We start from the raw sequence: 20094 nt of genomic DNA on the forward strand, positions 1-20094 counted from the left end.
TCCTGCCAAGGAGTCCATATGCCAGGCCCACACGCGGATTTATGTGTTTGACTTCTACCACATGTGCTCGGATACTTAGAGGTGTTTGCAGGCCGTTAAACATTTCCTGGCCTGGCTCTCCCTCTCTGAGGGGTATGTGAGCCAAATTGACCCAAATTCCACAAATTGTTGTCCTAACTGCTAGTGAGGGGGGAGACTCCAAAAAAAAAAGTCAAAATATCAAATGAAAAAAAAGTAAATTGCAAAATAATATAAATAGCTGAACTCTTCCCTGAGCTAATAGCATAAATAGCCCTCAGGTTTTTGCTTTATGTGTTTTCCTCTTTGAGAATGAAAGAGCAAATGGAGTATGAGGAAGAGTTGTGGTCTGGTCTGATTAGAAGCTGACCACAGGAACAATGTGTCATCCTTTTTAGCTTCTAGCTTTTGCCCACAGCTCAAGCCATTCATTCTTTTGTGTTTAGCTCCCCATCAGTCCGAAGCCTAGCCCCCGAGGGAGGAGGAGGAGGAGGAGGAGGAGGGAGGTTTGCATCAGCCATCCACTGGCCTGTAGGCCCAAATTATTTTCAGCTGTGAGCTGAGCGGGGTCACATGTTTGAGGAGAAACATCAAGTGATTTTTTTTCTTCCTCCCCCACCTGATTATTTTCTTCTTACAAGAAAACCCCAAAAAAGAAACGAAGAATAGAAATCCAGCATGGAAAAGAGGGTGGGCGCGGAGAAGCATGAAGACTTCCACAGGGATGTTATGCCGTAATTAAACTGTAAAACTTTTACGATTTAATTCTTTTCTGTGTTGCAGAAGGGCGTTGCATGTCACGAGGGGGAAGGGGGTGGGGTGGATGGAAGACAGGAACAGAGGAGAGCAGTGGTGGTGCAGCTGGAGAGACAGGGGTTGTCAAAGCCAAAGAGGAAAGTAGATATTGCAAAGAAAAATATGAGTATACTGTTGCACTGTGAAAACAGTGCATGCTTTTAGGCTGTCCCACTTCATTGTTAGGATCCCCAAGGCCAAAATTCTCAGCCTTAAAAGGTAATTTGGTATTTTCACGCGATTCTGTCTTACTGGATTCTAACATTTTGACTGATGCGCTTCCCAGCACTTGCCTGAACCTGACGAGCAGCAGTGTATTGTATTCACAGCTTGTAAAAGCGGTAAATTCGACAGCATTGCTGGTTTTACAGCATTCGGTTACTGAGGAAACTTTTCTGGGAGGGTGCTAAGGCTTTTGTCTGCAACATCTATTGGCAGCCATTGTTAACGCTGACCTCTAGAAAAAAAGATGGCCGCCATAACAATGCAGAGGTTGAGGGAAGTCATCTGCTGAGACCAATAAAAACATCACGGGGAAACTGCGACCCAAAAGACCTCTACCTGCCCCGCCCCCTTCAGCCTCTGTCCTGTGATGTGTGACAGGCTGCACATGTGGGGCAGAGGAAATGGAAGGAGTACTGTTCATCCTCAGCTGCGTGGATGACACAGGAGGGGAAAATCGCCTGGAATGGAGATAATTGTCTGATGTTTATGACAATTATGGTTTGGATACCAAGTGATTTATCTACAAACAGTACTTCTGCTGCATTCTGTCATGCACTGACTCTATTGCTGTTTCTAATATTTATATTATTCATCCAGCGATCTGAAGAAAAAATCAATGACAAAAATATATCTAACAAAGGACAAATTTCAAAGCAGTCATGGACTCAGGATGGAAAGAGTCTTGGTGGTTGGTAAACACTACACAGCACTAAATACCTTTAAACCTTTAAACCTTAAAAGATAACAGAAGCTGGTGTCAGAGGTAGGGCATCAGAGCCAAGCATCAGTTGCATAACAAACCCCGTGGGAGATTTTATCAGCAGATGGGCCCTCGGTATCTGGACACGGACAGATTCACATAAACACACCGAAAATATACCACAGAGAGAGGGATGTTGCTTATGTTGCTAAATGTCAAAAAATACACGCTGAATATAATGGTAAATGTACATATAAGAGAGAGAACAGTTTTTAAACATGTTTATGGTTGTGGTAAAAAGCCTCTCAGTTCTCAGGTATAATGGTCCAGTGCTTACCAGGTCTTAAAATTAGGTAAACACAACGAAAAAGTGACATATTGCACGGTGTAATTCTTTATTTACTAAAAATAAGCCAAAATGCAGAAGCACTCTGTGAAAATCTAAGTATAATAATAATCATTAGTAACTATTTTTGCGTGACTTCATCACTCTCTTGTATCATCATGGAACAAATTTGGCCCACACTTATTTTTCAATTCATTCGGGTTTGCGGCCATTCATTTATGCACAGCTCTCTCAAAGTCCTGGCATTTCAATCAGGTTGAGGTCTGGGCCATTCCAACACCTTGATTGTTTTCTTTTTCAGACATTCTTTTGCAGATTCACTGCTGTGCTCTGGATCATTATCCATTATCATTATCAGCTGTCAAAGACAGCTTCACATTTGACTGTAGAATACTTGCTATACTGCTATACAGAGGAGGTCATGATCAACCCAATGAATGCAAGGTGCCCAGGTCCTATGGCTGTGAAATATCCTAAATATTCACCCCTCCAAAAGTTTCACCATGCTTGACAGTTGGTGTGAGGTGTTTGTGCTGACATGCTCTGTTTGATTTTTGCAAAATGTGTTGCTGTGCATTATGGCCAAACATGTCCACTTTGGAGACACTGTTTCAGAAGTCTTGTGGTTTGCTAAGAATTTTGAGTAATCCCTACATCAAGTGTTTTTCCAAGGTATGCTGTTATATGTTATATGATATATGTTAGCAAGCACAAAAAATTACCCAGCTAGACACACAGCAGTCCTTTCATAGATGATGCTGAACTCAATTATTTGATGACAATGTATTGATGCTTACACAAATTTTCTACGCAAGGATCTACTTGTTTGACTAGTCATATATGGTAAATGGTAAATGGCCTGTATTTGTATAGCGCTTTTCTAGTCCCTAAGGACCCCAAAGCGCTTTACACAACCAGTCATCCACCCATTCACACACACATTCACACATATATAGAAGTTGACCTAGTCTTTGCTATGAAGTGCAAATATATTTTTATGCATTCAGACAGTGATATTACCAGTCTTACTTTTCTAACTTGGCAGAATATTATTTTTTTTGTACTTTTGCTCCAAAAATCATCTCAGGTGTTGATATTTGGTGATAACTTGACAAAATGTTGCTATTGGAATGAAACCTTTATCAGACTCTATGCAGGGGGTGCTGTCAGTGTTTCACTCTCTGCTTCATCAGACCTTTAAGTCACTGTCAGCAAGCTGTGGGCCGGCTGCTGTTATCAAACTCGGGAGGCCTGTCTGCCTCTTCTCTACAGCTGCTTCTCATAAAGATTTCATCCTCCTCTCCGTCTCTCTGTCCAGCCCTGCAGGAACAGCTAACACCATGACATCATCATTCCTCACTTGTCCTTCCCCAAACTTGTTCTTTTCTCTCTGTCACTGCGAAATACCTAAAAAGGACAAAATTACTCAGAGCTCACACTTCATTTCACAGATATCACAGCTTGGAGTAAATACAGCAAAGTAACTTTGGGTGGATAAACTACTGGAGTTAGCCTTTACATAACACTAAAAAAATTATTGCCCAAAATGTGAGTTATAGCAAGTAAAGAAGAGACGATCATTCATGTTCTTCTGATTCTTTCTGCAACCAAGGCAGAGCTGGAGACCGTATCCCTTACATGATGTGGTTCAGTATACGACGTGCCAAAGCCGTGCCTGTGATCAATTTAACACTCCACTGCACATTTAGCCAGGTTCTTCTGGAATGGCAAACTTGGTGGTTTTTTTCCTAACCGTCCTTCACTCTTTTATTTCTCTCTTTCATTACCGCTCTTTCATTCCTACTTAGTCTTAAAGTTGCGGGGAGCAAAGTATGATGCAGAGGAAGAAGCAAAGGAAAAAGGGGGCGGGGTTTAATACTTTGCCCACTCTCTTCCATACAGAAAGCAGAAATCATGTAGAGCCAATTTATTGTGAGGCATATGTTAGGAATCCCAACTGGCACGCTGCCTTGAGCCCTTGCAGGGCTTGGAAAGGTTGTGCCTGATTCTTAAAGAAGTAGGGCAGAACGGTTTGATGGTAAAGGAAAAAATGTACAGAGAGGAAGAGGAGGAGATGGTCTGGCAAATAAAAAATGGAATTTTATCACAACTCTGCAGTCTCCCTCTCTCTGCTTCTCTCTTTGTGTCCTGTTCAGGGCCCCTGCTGCTTTTCCAAGCTGATTCCATAGCAAGGCCTTGGAGAAAATCCAAACAGAAAGACTCTGACTATGAGTGCCCGTGTACAATATTTGGCCACGCACAGAAACACTTTTACAATCCTGGAAAGTGCCCACTCACCGACAAACACACATATGCACACACATTGTGCAACGTGCTGTCCAAACCCATTGATAATCCCCCTGCCCCGCTGTGGTGTGTCCCCTTGGCCCTCTCCCTCTATTGTAAGAGGAGGATGGACGTGAGACAGCATTGAAACTGGGTTAGCCTCAAAAGCAGACAGGAACTGTGGGGGGATACCATAAACAATTAATTTCTCCCTGTGTGTGTGTTTTTGCTTATCAGTCCATTCTAAATATACCATTGTATCCATTGTTATATTTCTAATGTCGCATATACAGTGGGGCAAAAAAGTATTTAGTCAGCCACTGATTGTGCAAGTTCCCCCACTTAAAATGATGACAGAGGTCAGTAATTTGCACCAGAGGTACACTTCAACTGTGAGAGACAGAATGTGAAAAAAAAAATCCATGAATCCACATGGTAGGATTTGTAAAGAATTTATTCGTAAATCAGGGTGGAAAATAAGTATTTGGTCAATAACAAAAATACAACTCAATACTTTGTAACATAACCTTTGTTGGCAATAACAGAGGTCAAACGTTTACTATAGGTCTTTACCAGGTTTGCACACACAGTAGCTGGTATTTTGGCCCATTCCTCCATGCAGATCTTCTCGAGAGCAGTGATGTTTTGGGGCTGTCGCCGAGCAACACGGACTTTCAACTCCCGCCACAGATTTTCTATGGGGTTGAGGTCTGGAGACTGGCTAGGCCACTCCAGGACTTTCAAATGCTTCTTACGGAGCCACTCCTTTGTTGCCCGGGCGGTGTGTTTTGGATCATTGTCATGTTGGAAGACCCAGCCTCGTTTCATCTTCAAAGTTCTCACTGATGGAAGGAGGTTTTGGCTCAAAATCTCACGATACATGGCCCCATTCGTTCTGTCCTTAACACGGATCAGTCGTCCTGTCCCCTTGGCAGAAAAACAGCCCCATAGCATGATGTTTCCACCCCCATGCTTCACAGTAGGTATGGTGTTCTTGGGATGCAACTCAGTATTCTTCTTCCTCCAAACACGACGAGTTGAGTTTATACCAAAAAGTTCTACTTTGGTTTCATCTGACCACATGACATTCTCCCAATCCTCTGCTGTATCATCCATGTGCTCTCTGGCAAACTTCAGACGGGCCTGGACATGCACTGGCTTCAGCAGCGGAACACGTCTGGCACTGCGGGATTTGATTCCCTGCCGTTGTAGTGTGTTACTGATGGTGACCTTTGTTACTTTGGTCCCAGCTCTCTGCAGGTCATTCACCAGGTCCCCCCGTGTGGTTCTGGGATCTTTGCTCACCGTTCTCATGATCATTTTGACCCCACGGGATGAGATCTTGCGTGGAGCCCCAGATCGAGGGAGATTATCAGTGGTCTTGTATGTCTTCCATTTTCTGATGATTGCTCCCGAAGTTGATTTTTTCACACCAAGCTGCTTGCCTGTTGTAGATTCACTCTTCCCAGTCTGGTGCAGGTCTACAATACTTTTCCTGGTGTCCTTCGAAAGCTCTTTGGTCTTGGCCATGGCGGAGTTTGGAGTCTGACTGTTTGAGGCTGTGGACAGGTGTCTTTTATACAGATGATGAGTTCAAACAGGTGCCATTCATACAGGTAACGAGTGGGGGACAGAAAAGCGTCTTACAGAAGACGTTACAGGTCTGTGAGAGCCAGAGATTTTCCATGTTTGAGGTGACCAAATACTTATTTTCCACCCTAATTTACGAATAAATTCTTTACAAATCCTACCATGTGAATTCATGGATTTTTTTTTCACATTCTGTCTGTCACAGTTGAAGTGTACCTCTGGTGCAAATTACTGACCTCTGTCATCATTTTAAGTGGGGGAACTTGCACAATCGGTGGCTGACTAAATACTTTTTTGCCCCACTGTATAGCATTTCTTGTTATTGTGGTTGTCATTTTTAACAAGAGACTCCCGATGACTGGTGTCTAGAGTCTATCCCACTGGGAGCTGGGATCATGGACCAAAATATTACCTCAGAAAATGTAAACAAATCTTAATTATGACTGGGGTGACAAAGAAAGCCACTGCAGGCGCAATTAGGGCGTGAAGGCACAGCCATGCAACAGAATGCGACACCATTTGTGAGGCTTTTTCACACATCCAGTGAGTACTTATTTATTTGTTTGTCTTTGTGCACTCATATGAATAGGAAATGTGATTCAGTTCGCCGGAAGCTTAAGTAAGAGCAACCTCCTGAAATGAAGTCATTGGGCTTTTCCGCACAAAGTGTTTCTGCTTACAAATTCACCCCATACAGTAAGAACTTGGGTTTGCTTTTGATAAATGGGACAACTTTGGCTACCACAAGGTCAAAATGGCAACAAGCAGAAGGAAAACTCCACACAAGCTCAGCAAAATCCTCCCCAAAAGTCCTTCGCACTTGATCTCCACTTGTCAAGAGTTTATAAATGATTCATCTCAGGCTTTTAACTCCATTAGAATTTGTGGCTTCCATTTTTCATGTGGTTAGCAGGTCAGTCGTACACTAAAGACTTAAATGTGATATTGTGATTATGTTTGGGAGAACGTTTAAACACTGTTTGCAAGATAAATGCTGAAAATCAGATTGATCCTCTGAGTCTTTCTTTTTAAAAACTCAACTGACCCGGTGGAAAATTGCAAAATGAAGTATTTCCTCCATCTTAACAATGGATTTTACTAATCAACAACACAAGCTCAGAGGCTACTAAGAGGCATTAACTATCTCCATCAGTGAAGAAAAGCTTCGTGAACAAAATGAGAAGAAAAAATAGAAGTGAAGGATGATGAGCCTGACTTGTAGGCATAGCAAACAAATCTCTTTTTCTTTCTATCCCCCCATCTGGGAAAGCGTGTCGTATTTCTTCTCCTTGCAGAGGTGGAGCATCTGTTCGCCAAATCCCTCCCATGGACTTGTCAGCCCCTCCTGTCCACTGACACAAAGCTCCCATCAGCACAGCTCTGACTCATCCCCAGTCTGCTCCCAATTACCCTTCTGGCTCCAAAGACCAAAGACCTTGCCAACTCATTCCAAGGCCAATTTTCAGCTTTCAGTTTGGCCTACATTACCCCCATAACATTGTCCCTGTTAAGTCCAAAATAGGGTACCTTTACAGCTAATACACCACTTTAGTTTGAGCAAACCTGGAAGAATGTAGTTTAAATCTCAAAGTGCTCAAAAAGTGCTTTTGGGATTTTCTGCATAACTAGAATGACATTTTTCAGTTCAATTCAATTCTGTTTTGTTTATATAGCACCAAATCACAAAGCAATTGCCTCGAGCCACTTCACTTTGTAATGTAACGGCCCTACAACACTAGAAAGAAAACCCCAGCAATCAAATGACCCCCTATAAGCAAGCACTTGGCAACAGTGGGAAGGAAAAACTCCCTTTTAACAGGAAGTAACCTCAGACAGGACCAGGCTCAGGGAGAAGCAGCCATCTGCCACAACCAGCTGGCGCTGAGGGGATAGAGACAGGACAAAAGACAGAACACATTTTCAACACCAAACTCAAGGAAGGAGTGTCAGAAAAAGACAATCTGATAGTCACAAACTACTCAGTGACTCACCAGATGTGCAGAGGTTAGAAATTAAAATGTAAAACATTCAGCTCCTATCCCACAAATACAATGGGATTGCCCTATGCTAAGAAACAAGGTCTCGGTCTAGGAGCACCTGTAGTTGCAGCTCATATAAATTATCACTTACATAGTAAGTATGGTCTTTGACAGGAAATCTTGCCAAACAAAAGGCAATGAGACTTTCTATTTGATGTGATGAATTTCAGCGGATGATTTCTTAACACCCGCAAGTAGCATAGCGATAGAGGCGCCTCTTACGCACACTTACTGCTGTCACACAACCATAGATGTCTATGTTTTACCAAGCCCTCGAAGAGATGGAAACAATCCCAGGGCATGACACCTGAGACCTGGCTCTGCTATCAACAGCACCCAAGGGGCCAGGATTTTACAGACATGCGAGGAAGCGTCACTTTATACGCCATAATTCATGTGGGGAAAACACATCCAACAGTAAGCAGCATTTATGGCTATCTGATATTATACTGTGCTGACACACAATGTGGGTTTCTTGAGCCTAATGGTAAAACCTTTCCTCTCGGAGAAAGCTTCAGCCTGCGCGAATGTGCTGCAGTGAGTGGACTTACACATCCTTTCAACAATAACCTGGCTTCTTGAGCACACTAACATTATCCTCTGGGCCCCTGATCAAATTTCTCCTCAAAGCCACAGTCTCTGAGTTGAGCTCCAATGTCAAAAAATCCTCTCTCTCTCTCGTTCTTTCTCCTTCCTGTTTTTTTCACGGTTTCATATTTTAAGGGTTTCACTTGAGAATTCCCACCAGAGATCCCACCCCCCCATCCCATCCCCTGCTCCTCTGCATGCCTGCACAGAAACAGATTTTTGTAATTCGCCGCCAATCCCTGGGGGAGCTGAAAAAGGCGAGAGCTTGGGAAAGTGCTCTTCTGGAGTGCAAACTCCAGAGTCAGAGCTGACGTTTTTGACCTCCACACACCCCTTGACCGACAACTGCGAGCCTGGGCCGAGCGCGCCGGTGGATGAAGAGAGTTTAGCACCAGCGGAGCAAGCCAAAGTAAACTGATGTAAAGACGTGCATTTCCGCTTTCGTGTCTTCAAGAAGAAAGGTGTTTCATTTTGTCAGTTCATCTAACTGATTTATAATTTCTGTATGATACCAGAGTCACTGAAAAACTTACAAAGAAGAAACTTGTGCAAAAATGTATTCTGTTTTTTTAGTTAAATATTGCTAAACTAGAACTGCAAACCAGCCAATAAAGCTTTGAACTGTATTGCAATAAAATACAGAAATTACATTATGAAAACCATAATTAAGCTGGAGACAGACAAAGAGACAACTACTACTTTCTCTCCATCTAACAAGACAGTGCTTAGATGTGATTTGGTATGATCAAAGCTGCTCTGTGTCTGCAGATTGTCTGGGGCATCTACTCATTATGTTGTTACACTTTGATGAAATCTCCAGCTCCAGGTCCAGATAAAGTATTGTTTTAATTGTCATTTTAGAGTAGATCACTAAATTCACAGGTAAACAACCTGTAAATTTAGAAAAGAGAAGAGATTCAAACTGTGCACTAACCTTTTCCCACTTTGCTTGGAATGCCCATCATAACAAGGCAACCTGAGCCCAAATCAATGAGGTGTACAGCCACATTATAATTACACTTTGAACCCAGATGGACACATTCCTTTCCAGACTGCAGCCTTCTCCACCTACAAGTATGTTTTTTACTCCCACCAAGTTGGGGATGTTAAGCAAAGAGTAAATGCATGTTTCTTCTTAAACACAGTGTTTGTAGATGTGCATGGAAAGGTTTTGTACCAGTGAGGCTGTAAACGTTCTCGCCTGTATTTCCATGTCTTTGTTTGAATCTGTCTGCGCCTGTTTTTCTGCATGTGTGTGCGCATGTGCGTGCATGTGTGTGTTCGGGTTTATGCCACACGCCGCCAACGGGCACAGGCTACAAAGCCACACGGGGCTGGCACTTTGGTTTGGATGGTGGTTGTCAGCACTGGTTTTCCCGTGATGATTTTCCAAGGCCACATCTAACAACCTGCCATCCAGCTGCAGCTGCCTCTGTCTATGCCCATCTCTCTGCTAGAGATTCACATTCTGCACCGCTGTCTATGTAAACAGCGCAGCAGGACAGAAATTCGGCATGCCATGTCCTGTTAAACGTTCCAATTAGTGTCACAGCAACCATTTTCCCTCTGGCTGTGGTCAGAGCTCTTTTTAATATAAGTCAGACATTGAAAGAGAGAGAAGATGCCAGACAGAGCGACAGCTTGCATGCGAGAGGCTGGGGGCACCCAGATTTCTCTGTGTGTATTTGTGTGTGTTTGTGTCAAGGTTACGGGTGAACTTGAAAGCTATATGGCCAGCTGCCAACTGGATAAATGACTCCAGTATCCAGTGTGATGGTATGCATTATCCGTGCATAAATATATGCATTTATGTGAGTTGAAACAGGATTCCAGGTCTCTAAGATGGTACGAATTATTCTTGCATCCGTGTGTGTGTGTGTGTGTGTGTGTGTGTGTGTGTGTGTGTGTGAGAGAGAGAGAGAGAGAGAGAGAGAGAGAGAGAGAGAGAGGAGGTATCAAAGGTTGTTTTTTTTTTTACTATGATTAAACCCATGGCCATCTAACAACATCATAGATAAATGCCCACTGCCACCACAACTTGGAAACCAGAGGAATTCTTTGACCATCGCTTGTTCTTTCAGGGTATGTCACTGTGGTAACAACGGCGGCTGTAGGAGATTGGCCTGGGGGGGTCTTTAAGTTGCACGCCACCCTGCGGAGCAGCTGTCAAGAGCAGAGCGCCTATAAGAGGAGGGGTGGATGGGCCGTAACCTCCTAAAGGCCTGCTGTCACTTTTTGGAGTTGAAAACAATAGAGGAGACAGATGTCACGGACACACACACACACACACACAGAGAAACACTGCTAAAATATGCACACAATACAGTGAAACTGCAGTACACAGATATGTGCACGGGCTTCATGTGTGCACAGCTGTCTGATACATTTGCAAAACAAATCCATGAAAAGTGTGGGTCCGCGTAAAAACAGGTCCGTAACAGTTAACTTTCTTGCAAAATAGAGACCTTTGCGTCAGCACGGAGCTAAAACGCTGCTTTCCTGGATGTACTCGTACTCTAGTGAGTCATTCCAATGAATCAAGACTGATTTCTCCACTTCAGTATGCATCCAAGTAAAAAAAAACAAGCCAGTGCACTCATGAAAGATGACCAATTTGTCACAATACTAAACATCTGGTGTTTCAGAATTCAGGACCCCCCCCCCAAACACACACACACAATGAATACATGCTGATGAAACATTCTCTGAGTAGATTTAAGCCCTTGTGCTTTGCATGTGTTGATGTGTCTAAGTGTGTTTATCATGAGGGAACACATAGATGGACGCTGAGTGAAAATAACATGGATATGAGTGTGTCAGGATTTTGGTGTGAAAAGTCAAACAGGGAAAAGTGGAGCAAATGGCTGAGAGCAAAAATGAGTAACAGAGGAGGGGCATGACTGAAAAATAGGGAGGGTAGAAATCCTGTGTGATGAATGCAAAGTCACAAGTGCTGACTTTTCCTCTACAGTGCATATTGTCTTACACAGCAGCCATGAAGGCAATTAGCCTCCGATCTTAACTCAGAATGCAAAAATCCAATCTGCCAGGCCAGTGTGTGTATGATAGTAACACTACTACCAGACACAAACACAGAGACAGACACAATGTGTTTACAGGAAAAGACTGCAGCTCACTTATTATAAGTTTGCTGACTAGCAGACAGATGGTCCCTGTGTCTTTATCTCCAGCTCTATAAACCTTCTCTCTGCAACGCTGGGGGAGTCAGCCATTCTCAATTCAATAAACGTCCCAGCCTTACCCATTTAAGTGAACCTAAAGTACAGAAAAAAAAAAGTTTGGCTGCGCCTCAGTCAGAAATATAAATATTCCAGTGCTGCATGTTCCAAGGATTTTGTTCTTGGGTTTAATGATCACCCAACAGACTGAAATACTCGAGGAGACTTGAGGAATCCACTGGGATGGATTATATTGGCTGACTGATAGCCATCCTTTGCTTACAGGACATGGCAGACGATCCTTCAGTTTTACAATCTGCTTTGAAACAGAAAGTACTGTATCAAACTTATTATTGTCTCTTTGACCACTAGTGGCATAGTAGAGCAGTGTTTTTCATCCTGCGTGTGCACGCCATAGAATGCGTTGTTTTTATGAGACAGAAGTATTCACGTTTGGATAACAAGGTGGAGCGCAAAGTTATGAGCTAATGCTACCACGTATGGTTGGTAGCTGCATCTTTAGACTACATAGGTGCAAAGGACAGACAAATATAACCGCCTTATATGGGCATTTCTACTTCAACTGGCTTTCAACACAAAAAGCAACCATATTTGCTGAAGGAAACGGAGAGGAGATGTTACGGCTGGCGTTCCGCTTTCTTGGCAATACCACATATCATCAGTACAACAATGATGGAAAGATGAAGTTTCTCCAGCAAGTTTCGGAATATTTCCAAACAAATAAAATTTTGTAATGTTGTTTTAAGAGGTAGGAAATGCATTCAAGAATTTTGCTGAGAAAGAAGATAAACAAGACTGTGTTTGTTTACAGTGAATTTAACATCATGGTGCTTTTTTTATTATCTCCTGGGACATATCAACATATTACAGTAAGTTATAGTTTAACAATAATTCACAACGGTGACCTCTTTATATGTAGGTGGTGATTTTGTAGTATTAAATACTCTTTTTACAGCCATGCCACATATTCACTTTGCAGCATAGCCAACATTGTGATGCACTATATTTTCATTCATTCTTTTTTAAAAAAAAGACTCCTTCTGGTTGCTTTCTGTTTCTCCATGGTTACTGTGCAACTTGTCTATATATTTAAAGAGATACTTAACAGCTATTGATGTGGATATCTACATAATCCACACTGTCCTGTGAACCAGAGTCCAAAGATAAAAGGTTGCTAAACAGGAAAAACTGAAAAGAAGAAAAGTACTGTTGTGGACCTCTGTTTAATGACTACAGCACATACAGTATATTATAACATATGAACTGCAGGCTCTCAAGTGTAATGACATTTTATCCCAGCTCCAAACTCTCACTAATGCATACTCGTGCATACAGATCATTTCCCGATATTGGTAAGCTGACATTTTTCTGGAACTACCTGAGGTTTCCACCCAAGCTTGCCCCCTCACAACAACACAAGCAATGCATGAAGAGGTGCCTTTGTTCACCACGAAGAATGCTCATCTCACTTATCCCCTCTTTTCTGTCTCTCTCTCTCTCCCTTAACAAGCCAAGTTTGGAATGCAGCACACACTTTGACCATTATCCAAATTGTCACCAGACCATCTACCCACACGCTGTTTTCATTTAATAAACGCTGAGAGCTGACAACCGTTGAGCACGCATGTGCACAAACAGCTCACAGAGGTCCAGAGAGCTGAGATCCGTGGACTTGATTCAGATGTTTTTTTGACTGACTATTTGAGCAACACTCAGGATACCTTAACTGCAGCCAAAGCAGTCCGGGATAACCGGTGACTCATAAAAATTCAGAGGAAACCATACCCTAACTTCTGTCGTACATATTGCATTGAAGAAACATGGACGCGCTTTCTTTATACAAACAAGCATTATATGTGAGGACGACTTGTAAACGCACAAAGATTGCTTTAAATCCTTTGCCAATACTAATTTAAAAAAAACAAACAAAAACCAAAAGCAGCAGTAGCTTCCCAGGAAAAAAGTTTTCACTTAGTTCAGTAAAAACAATAATTTATAGAAACATGTGAGAAATGAAATCTTACCTTTCTGAGCTGGGTGAGCCCTGGTGAAGTGCTCCTGGGGCAGTTTCTCATTTTGCGAATCCTGACCCCGCAGAAGACAGCATCCACTTGCATGCTTCCTTTGCATCAGAGTATTTTGCCTTTCTTCCTCTCTCTCTCTTCCTGAAGTTTGAGCAGCCTTACCCCTGCCTCTCACTTCTCTCACTTTGCATTGCCCTTGTCAGTACCTCCCACGTATACACACAGAAAAAAGACACTGGGTGCAGGGTACAAAAAATACTCTGAAAAAGTCACAAAGTTGGGGATATGCCTCCTCCTCCTCTGTTCTTCAGTCTTCTGCCTGCGAACTAAAACCTTTACGGCTCCTTATGCCGTAAACGCACACTCAGAGACTCCCTATCTCTCAGTGACACTGACTCGCTCTCTCTCTCTCGCCCCTTCTCAAACTTTTCCCACCCCTCCTTCCCTCGAGCCACCCCCTCCCCTTCTTCCTTCCTCCTCTCGCTCTCTCTCCTCCTGCTTCATTTTCCATCATCACCCCCCTCCCCCCCCACCACAACTCCTCCCACCCACCTAAACCCCCCACTGCTGAACTAATCTGCAGCTGGCCGGGTGATTGGAGCCCTGGTTGCTAGGGAAACCGAGTGGAGGGGGGAAAAAACTGAAAGAATGGCGCAGGAAGGGCCAAAGCTGAGCGCAAGTGAATACATAAATAAAAATCCAACTCCGGGAGCCAATTAATCAGTTTTATCTTCTCAAAGACTTCACATGTGACCAAAAATCAGTGGCAACAACAACCACAGGTAGTTAAGTGCTCCAAATGCTCAGTGTGTGTGTCTGTGTGGTAAGATTTCAGAGATTTCAAAGAGAAAAATGGTTTGAGCTGATTACTGACCTATCCGTGTTAGGAAATACAGACTGAGGAATTCAGCTCCTCATCTTAAGCCCAAGGCAGCAGGGTAACTGAATGATCCTGTGGAGAAAGCAGAAAACAAGACCAGACAGGCATACTGATGACCAGGGCCATTGAATATTAACTTGTTCAAACCCACACACACTCTCTCTTTAGTAAGTGCATTATTGGAAGCTTAAAGACATAAATTCTTCCAAACCTGTCAAAAATCACACATGAACATGCAGTGAAATAGATGTTAAAGAGGCCTAAGACATGTCACATCTTAGATTGAAAAATGTTACCTAACAGCAGCACTGCTCTGTGAGCGCCTGCAGGTGTTGTATACTTTAATCAAGCATTAGTTACTTTTTTTTTTTTTTTTGCTTAATGGGTCCATTAAAGTTGAAATATGCTTTATTGGTGTGACCGTTTCTGTATACAAGAATGTCAAAGCGCCAAAATATGAAAACATATTTAATGTGAAGTTGTACAACAGTCATGTGTTGACTCTGGGTGATTCATGTTTCAGAGTGTGTACTCTGTGGTAGTTTTTTCCACCATAGATAACTAATAACACACATACACTGCTGTTAAAAAGTATTTGCCCCCTTCTGAGTTTTTTTTTCTTTTTTTTGCTTATTTGTCTCACTTACAGATTCCATCAAAAAATAATTAATGCCACAAAAATAACCAGAGTAAATGCAAAATGTAGTTTTTCGAGCGTTTATTTTATTTAGAGGGGGGAAAAGTTATCCAAACCTTGTAACTGGTTGTGCCACTCTTGGAACAAACTGCAATCAAGTGTTTGTGATAACCAGAAGATAAGGAGTCTTTCATAACACTGGCTCATTGGTCCACTCTTCTTTGCAGAGTTGTTTTAATTCAGTAACCCCGGGGGGTTTCCGAGCATGAATAGTCTGTTCAAGGTCAAAAGGCCAAAGGATCTCAGCCAGATTTAAGTCTGGACTTTGACAGGGCCACTCTAACCATTCAGAGGTGGACTTGCCAGTGTATTTCAGGTCATTGTCCTGCTGCACGAACTGATGGCTCAATATAATATTTCATTATTTCCTGGTAGACAGCAGAATTCATAGTTCCATCAATTACAGCAAATCGTCTTGGTCCCGGTGCAGCAAAGCAGCCCCAGACCATCACACTACCACCATCATGTTTGATTGTTGGTATGATGTTCTTTTTATGAAATGCTGTATTAGTTTTACACCAGACTCAAACCTTCCAAAAAGTTCTTTTCTCCTCAAAACCCTCCCATGGGATTTCTTTAGATGTTCTTTAGATGTTGTTCCGGGTTCATTTGTGACCTCTCCGATGAGTTGGAGTAATTTTGGTAGGCTGGCCACTCCTTTTAAGGTTCACCACTGGGCCAAGTTTTCTTTGTTAGTGGATAATGGCTCTCACTGTGATTCACTAGAGTTCCAAAGCCTTATACATGGCTCTGTAACCCAGGCTGATAGATGTCAATTACTTTGTTTGTATTGGCTGTACTCCTGTATTGGCTTCCCTTCATTGGCTTCCTGTTAAATCCAGAATTAAATTCAAAATCCTGCTCCTCACATACAAGGTCTTAAATAATCATTCCCCATCTTATCTTAATGACCTTGTAGTGCCATATCACCCCATTATAGCACTTCGCTCTTGCACTGCAGGCCTACTTGTTGTTCTTATTTAAAAGTATTTCAAAGTAGAATGGGAGGGAGAGCCTTCAGTTTTCAGGCCCCTCTTCTATGGAACCAGCTTCCAGTTTGGATTCGGGAGACAGTATCTGTACTTTTAAGATCAGGCTTAAAATTTTCCTTTTTGCTAAAGAATATAATTAGGGCTGGATCAGGTGACCCTGAATCCTCCCTTAGTTATGCTGGGGGACTCCCATGATGCATGACCTTTCTCACTCACTATGTGTTAATAGACCTCTCTGCATTGAATCATACTTGTTATTAATCCCTGTCTCTCTTTCACAGCATGTCTTCTATCCTGTCTTCCTTCTCTCACCCCAACCGGTCGCAGCAGATGACCATCCCTCCCTGAGCCTGGTTTTGCCAGAGGTTTCTTCCTGTTAAAAGGGAGTTTTTCCTTCCCACTGTCGCCAGAGTGCTTGCTCATAGGGGGTCATTTGATTGTTGGGTTTTCTCTTTATGTATTATTGTAGGGTCTACCTTACAATATAAAGCGCCTTAAGGCGACTGTTGTTGTGATTTGGCGCTATATAAATAAAACTGAATTGAATTTGTTTGTCAGCTGTTTCTTTTGCTCGTGCAGCTATTTGAGATCTTTAAGCCTACTTCAGTTTGTCACACAGGTTCTATTTAAGTATTTTTTTTTGATTGAACAGGTCTGACAGTAATCAGGCCTGGGTGTGCCTTCACAAAATTTCAAACAGCATTACTTCAGCAAAACAACTATCTTGCTGATCTCTGAGCCTAAACCCTGACCTCCCCTTTGAAATGCAAGAGAGATCTAAAAAGCCTAGCTTGTCCTTCAATAGCTGTGGGGGTAATAGGGTGGAAGGTGGAGGCTAGCAACATCTGTTTGGCATTTATGCCACCTTATTGTGTTGCTGAGTCCTCTATCAAGCCTACAGCTGGGATCCTGAGAGTGTACTGAGCCCACTGTCCAGGGGAGTCACATCATGACTATGAACACAACTCAAACAAGTTCTCAGTGCTTGATGGTGCATAGTAGGCTATTTGCAAGACCTCTGTTTTTAGCAAAGGAAGTGGCACTGAAATCACACCCAAAGTGTGTTTTGTTCCCTGTGCTGCCCTTTCCCTTAGCCTGTTATCCTGGAAGCTGTTTTACTTGCAATCCATGATTACGGAAAAATGATAAAGAAACGCCTGAGCACTCTCTAAGGAAATTTGTTCAGGAATATCCTGGCACTTCCAATAAACACACAATTCTTTGTCACACCGCACTTGTTTTTGTGAACATTTTTTTATTTTGTAATTATCAACAAATCAAGAAAATAAATGTCAAAGCTTTTCAGAGATAGCTATCGTTTACAGTCATACAGAGAGTTGCTACTTTCGAATAAGACTTCTCAACTTCCCCATAAAGAGTAAAACAAACATAACAAAACTGTTTATGGTTTCATAACTTATCCTCTCTTCCTCTTTCTTACTCCTGTCACCTTACTTCTATTTTGAATCACAGCAATAGTCCTGCAGTGACGCCTGTTTTCTTAAGGAATACTTGGTTATAAAACAAAAGACTTATTTTACAGCATTATGAATGAGCAACTGGGCCATTTTTAATGACACCACACAAAAAAGTTTCTTCATTATACAAAAATCTTGAGTAAACTTCACCTGAAACATATAAAGTCAACGGTTTATTTATTCAAAGTAATAATCATCAATGACAACATGTTTGGTGTAAACTGAATGTATATCAACCAAGCACATTTCTTTTAACCTGATTCCATTAAATTTACATTATTTTTACATTTTATAGATTGTAGCTATGTAGCTAAATGACATCATAAAATTGTATCCTTACTTAAACTCAGCATTTACGGTGTTCTAATATTTCAATTGCATTAATTAGATCACCTCTCTGACCCTTGTACTTCCGTTTTTTCTCCCTTGCATCCTTCTTGTAAGATAAGAGCAGGAAAAACAGACTGAACAGGCTCCCAGAATCGTGTGTGATATGTCTCCATCTATGGATCAGATGACATCTTTACACAGACCTTCAATAATTAGTGTGGATGCTGATTAAGCATCCACAGTATTGTTCTTCTACTTTTCATCTTCCGTATATTTTTTGGTCGCTATCTCCTTCAATACCGTTCAACTTAGAAAAACTTAGCCATTGTTGTCCTCTTTCATCTAATGTTATTATTATTGTAATAGATGTTATGGTTCTTTCATAAATGCCACCAATGCACAGTCTCCTCCGAATATATCTGTAGATGATGTTCACCGTCTTGTCGATATTTTTTCCCCTGCGCAACAGAGCAAAAGAGAGAAAGTATTCAAATTTTATATTTCTCAGTATTTGTATACAGTGGTCCCTCGTTTATCGGAGGTGTTATATTCTGAAAATAACCAGCGATAGGTGAAATCCGCAAAGTAACCAACTTTATTTTTTACAATTATTTTAGATGTTTTAAGGCTGTACAAAACCCCCTACACACTTTTCTTAGACTTGCACGAACATTTTCACACTTTCTCTCTTGTTTAAACACTCTCAAAGTTCAAACCTTTGTAGAAAAATAAGTCCAGTATTATAGAATGAAACCAAAGATCAAACCTTGTTTTCAGGTACAGAACATGAGAATAGAGCAGCTGCCAGAGAATTCAACATTAATGAATCAATGAATCATAAGTCCAATTTTTTGTGCAATAGTTATCTTCCTCTGCCTTTTTGGTCCTACCACAGGTGCCTTTGACGGTGCAAAACGTTTCGTCGACATTGTTGCGTTTGTTGGGGAAAAAACGTACAAACATACAGTACAGCACTTCAGAGTCACACTGCTGGCGATCGATGTAGCGATTTTGTACTGTACAGGAGAGAGTGCTCGGAGGCTAACAGGCATCTCAGAAAACGTTAGAGCACTTATGCAAATATGTGATGTGTTGATGAATCGAGCAGATATTTGAAGTTTACACAGCACCATTCTCGCATGAAAATACCTTAAAAGTTTATTTTGTGACCCAGAAAGAGTAATATTTCAAACTCCGCCACTCTGTGTTCCTCCGCCACTGCCTCGTTTGAGTTTTGGACGAAATGGATTCTGGGATATTGCATTTCGTCATTTCGAGCTGATTGGAGACCAGAACAGTGATTAGCTGGTTTTGTGGCACAAATATAACTGTGTAGAGAAAGAGTTGAGCGCGCACGGGCAGAAATGTTGAGAGCGTTAAGATGGCGCCGGTGAGGTCGGCTGCCGTCACGACTGCTCCGACCACTTTTTCTTTGTCTTTGTTTTTTAAGTTAGTTTTCAGCGTTTCTAAATCGGCAAAATCATCACCATTGGGTACATTAGGTATGACAGTGACACTCTTGTTTCTATTGGTATACAATGTACTCACAATTCGAAGTTTTTAACTCCGGATCCGAGCTGGCCGAGTGAGATCTTGAGGGAGAACAAAGGGAAGCGGCGGCCTAGAGGGAAGCGAGCCGGCGTCACGAACAGGCTGAGAGCTCGTGCACACCGCACACCTCTGCCTAGCATCCTGCTCGCCAACGTCCAGTCACTGGAGAATAAGCTTGACGACCTCAGGGCCAGGGTAAAGTTCCAGAGAGACATTCGGGACTGCAATCTCCTCTGCTTCACCGAGACATGGCTGAACCCCGCGGTGCCGGACCACGCCATCCAGCCGGCCGAGTTCTTCTCGGTTCACCGCATGGACAGGACACGGGACTCGGGGAAGTCAAGGGGAGGCGGCG

General features: G+C 42.3%; 1 protein-coding gene across 2 annotated transcripts in view; it reads right to left on the minus strand.

The window, feature by feature from the left end:
* The window catches only part of LOC309711922 (DENN domain-containing protein 2A), a 39217-nt gene extending 19404 nt beyond the window's left edge, over window positions 1-19813 (minus strand). Inside the window, exons 1-2 of one of the 2 annotated variants that reach the window (XM_082542475.1) lie at window positions 19737-19813; window positions 14686-14763 (exon numbers count right to left, since the gene is read on the minus strand). The gene's annotated coding sequence lies outside the window, so the exon portion shown is untranslated. Of the gene's footprint in view, window positions 1-13811; window positions 14289-14685; window positions 14764-19736 lie in introns of those variants that run through there. The other variant, XM_082542474.1, reaches the window with a different exon arrangement.
* Between the last annotated feature and the right edge of the window lie 281 nt (window positions 19814-20094).

This window comes from Aulonocara stuartgranti, assembly GCF_965226115.1.
Source record: "Aulonocara stuartgranti genome assembly, chromosome: 7".
Lineage (NCBI taxonomy): Eukaryota > Metazoa > Chordata > Actinopteri > Cichliformes > Cichlidae > Aulonocara > Aulonocara stuartgranti.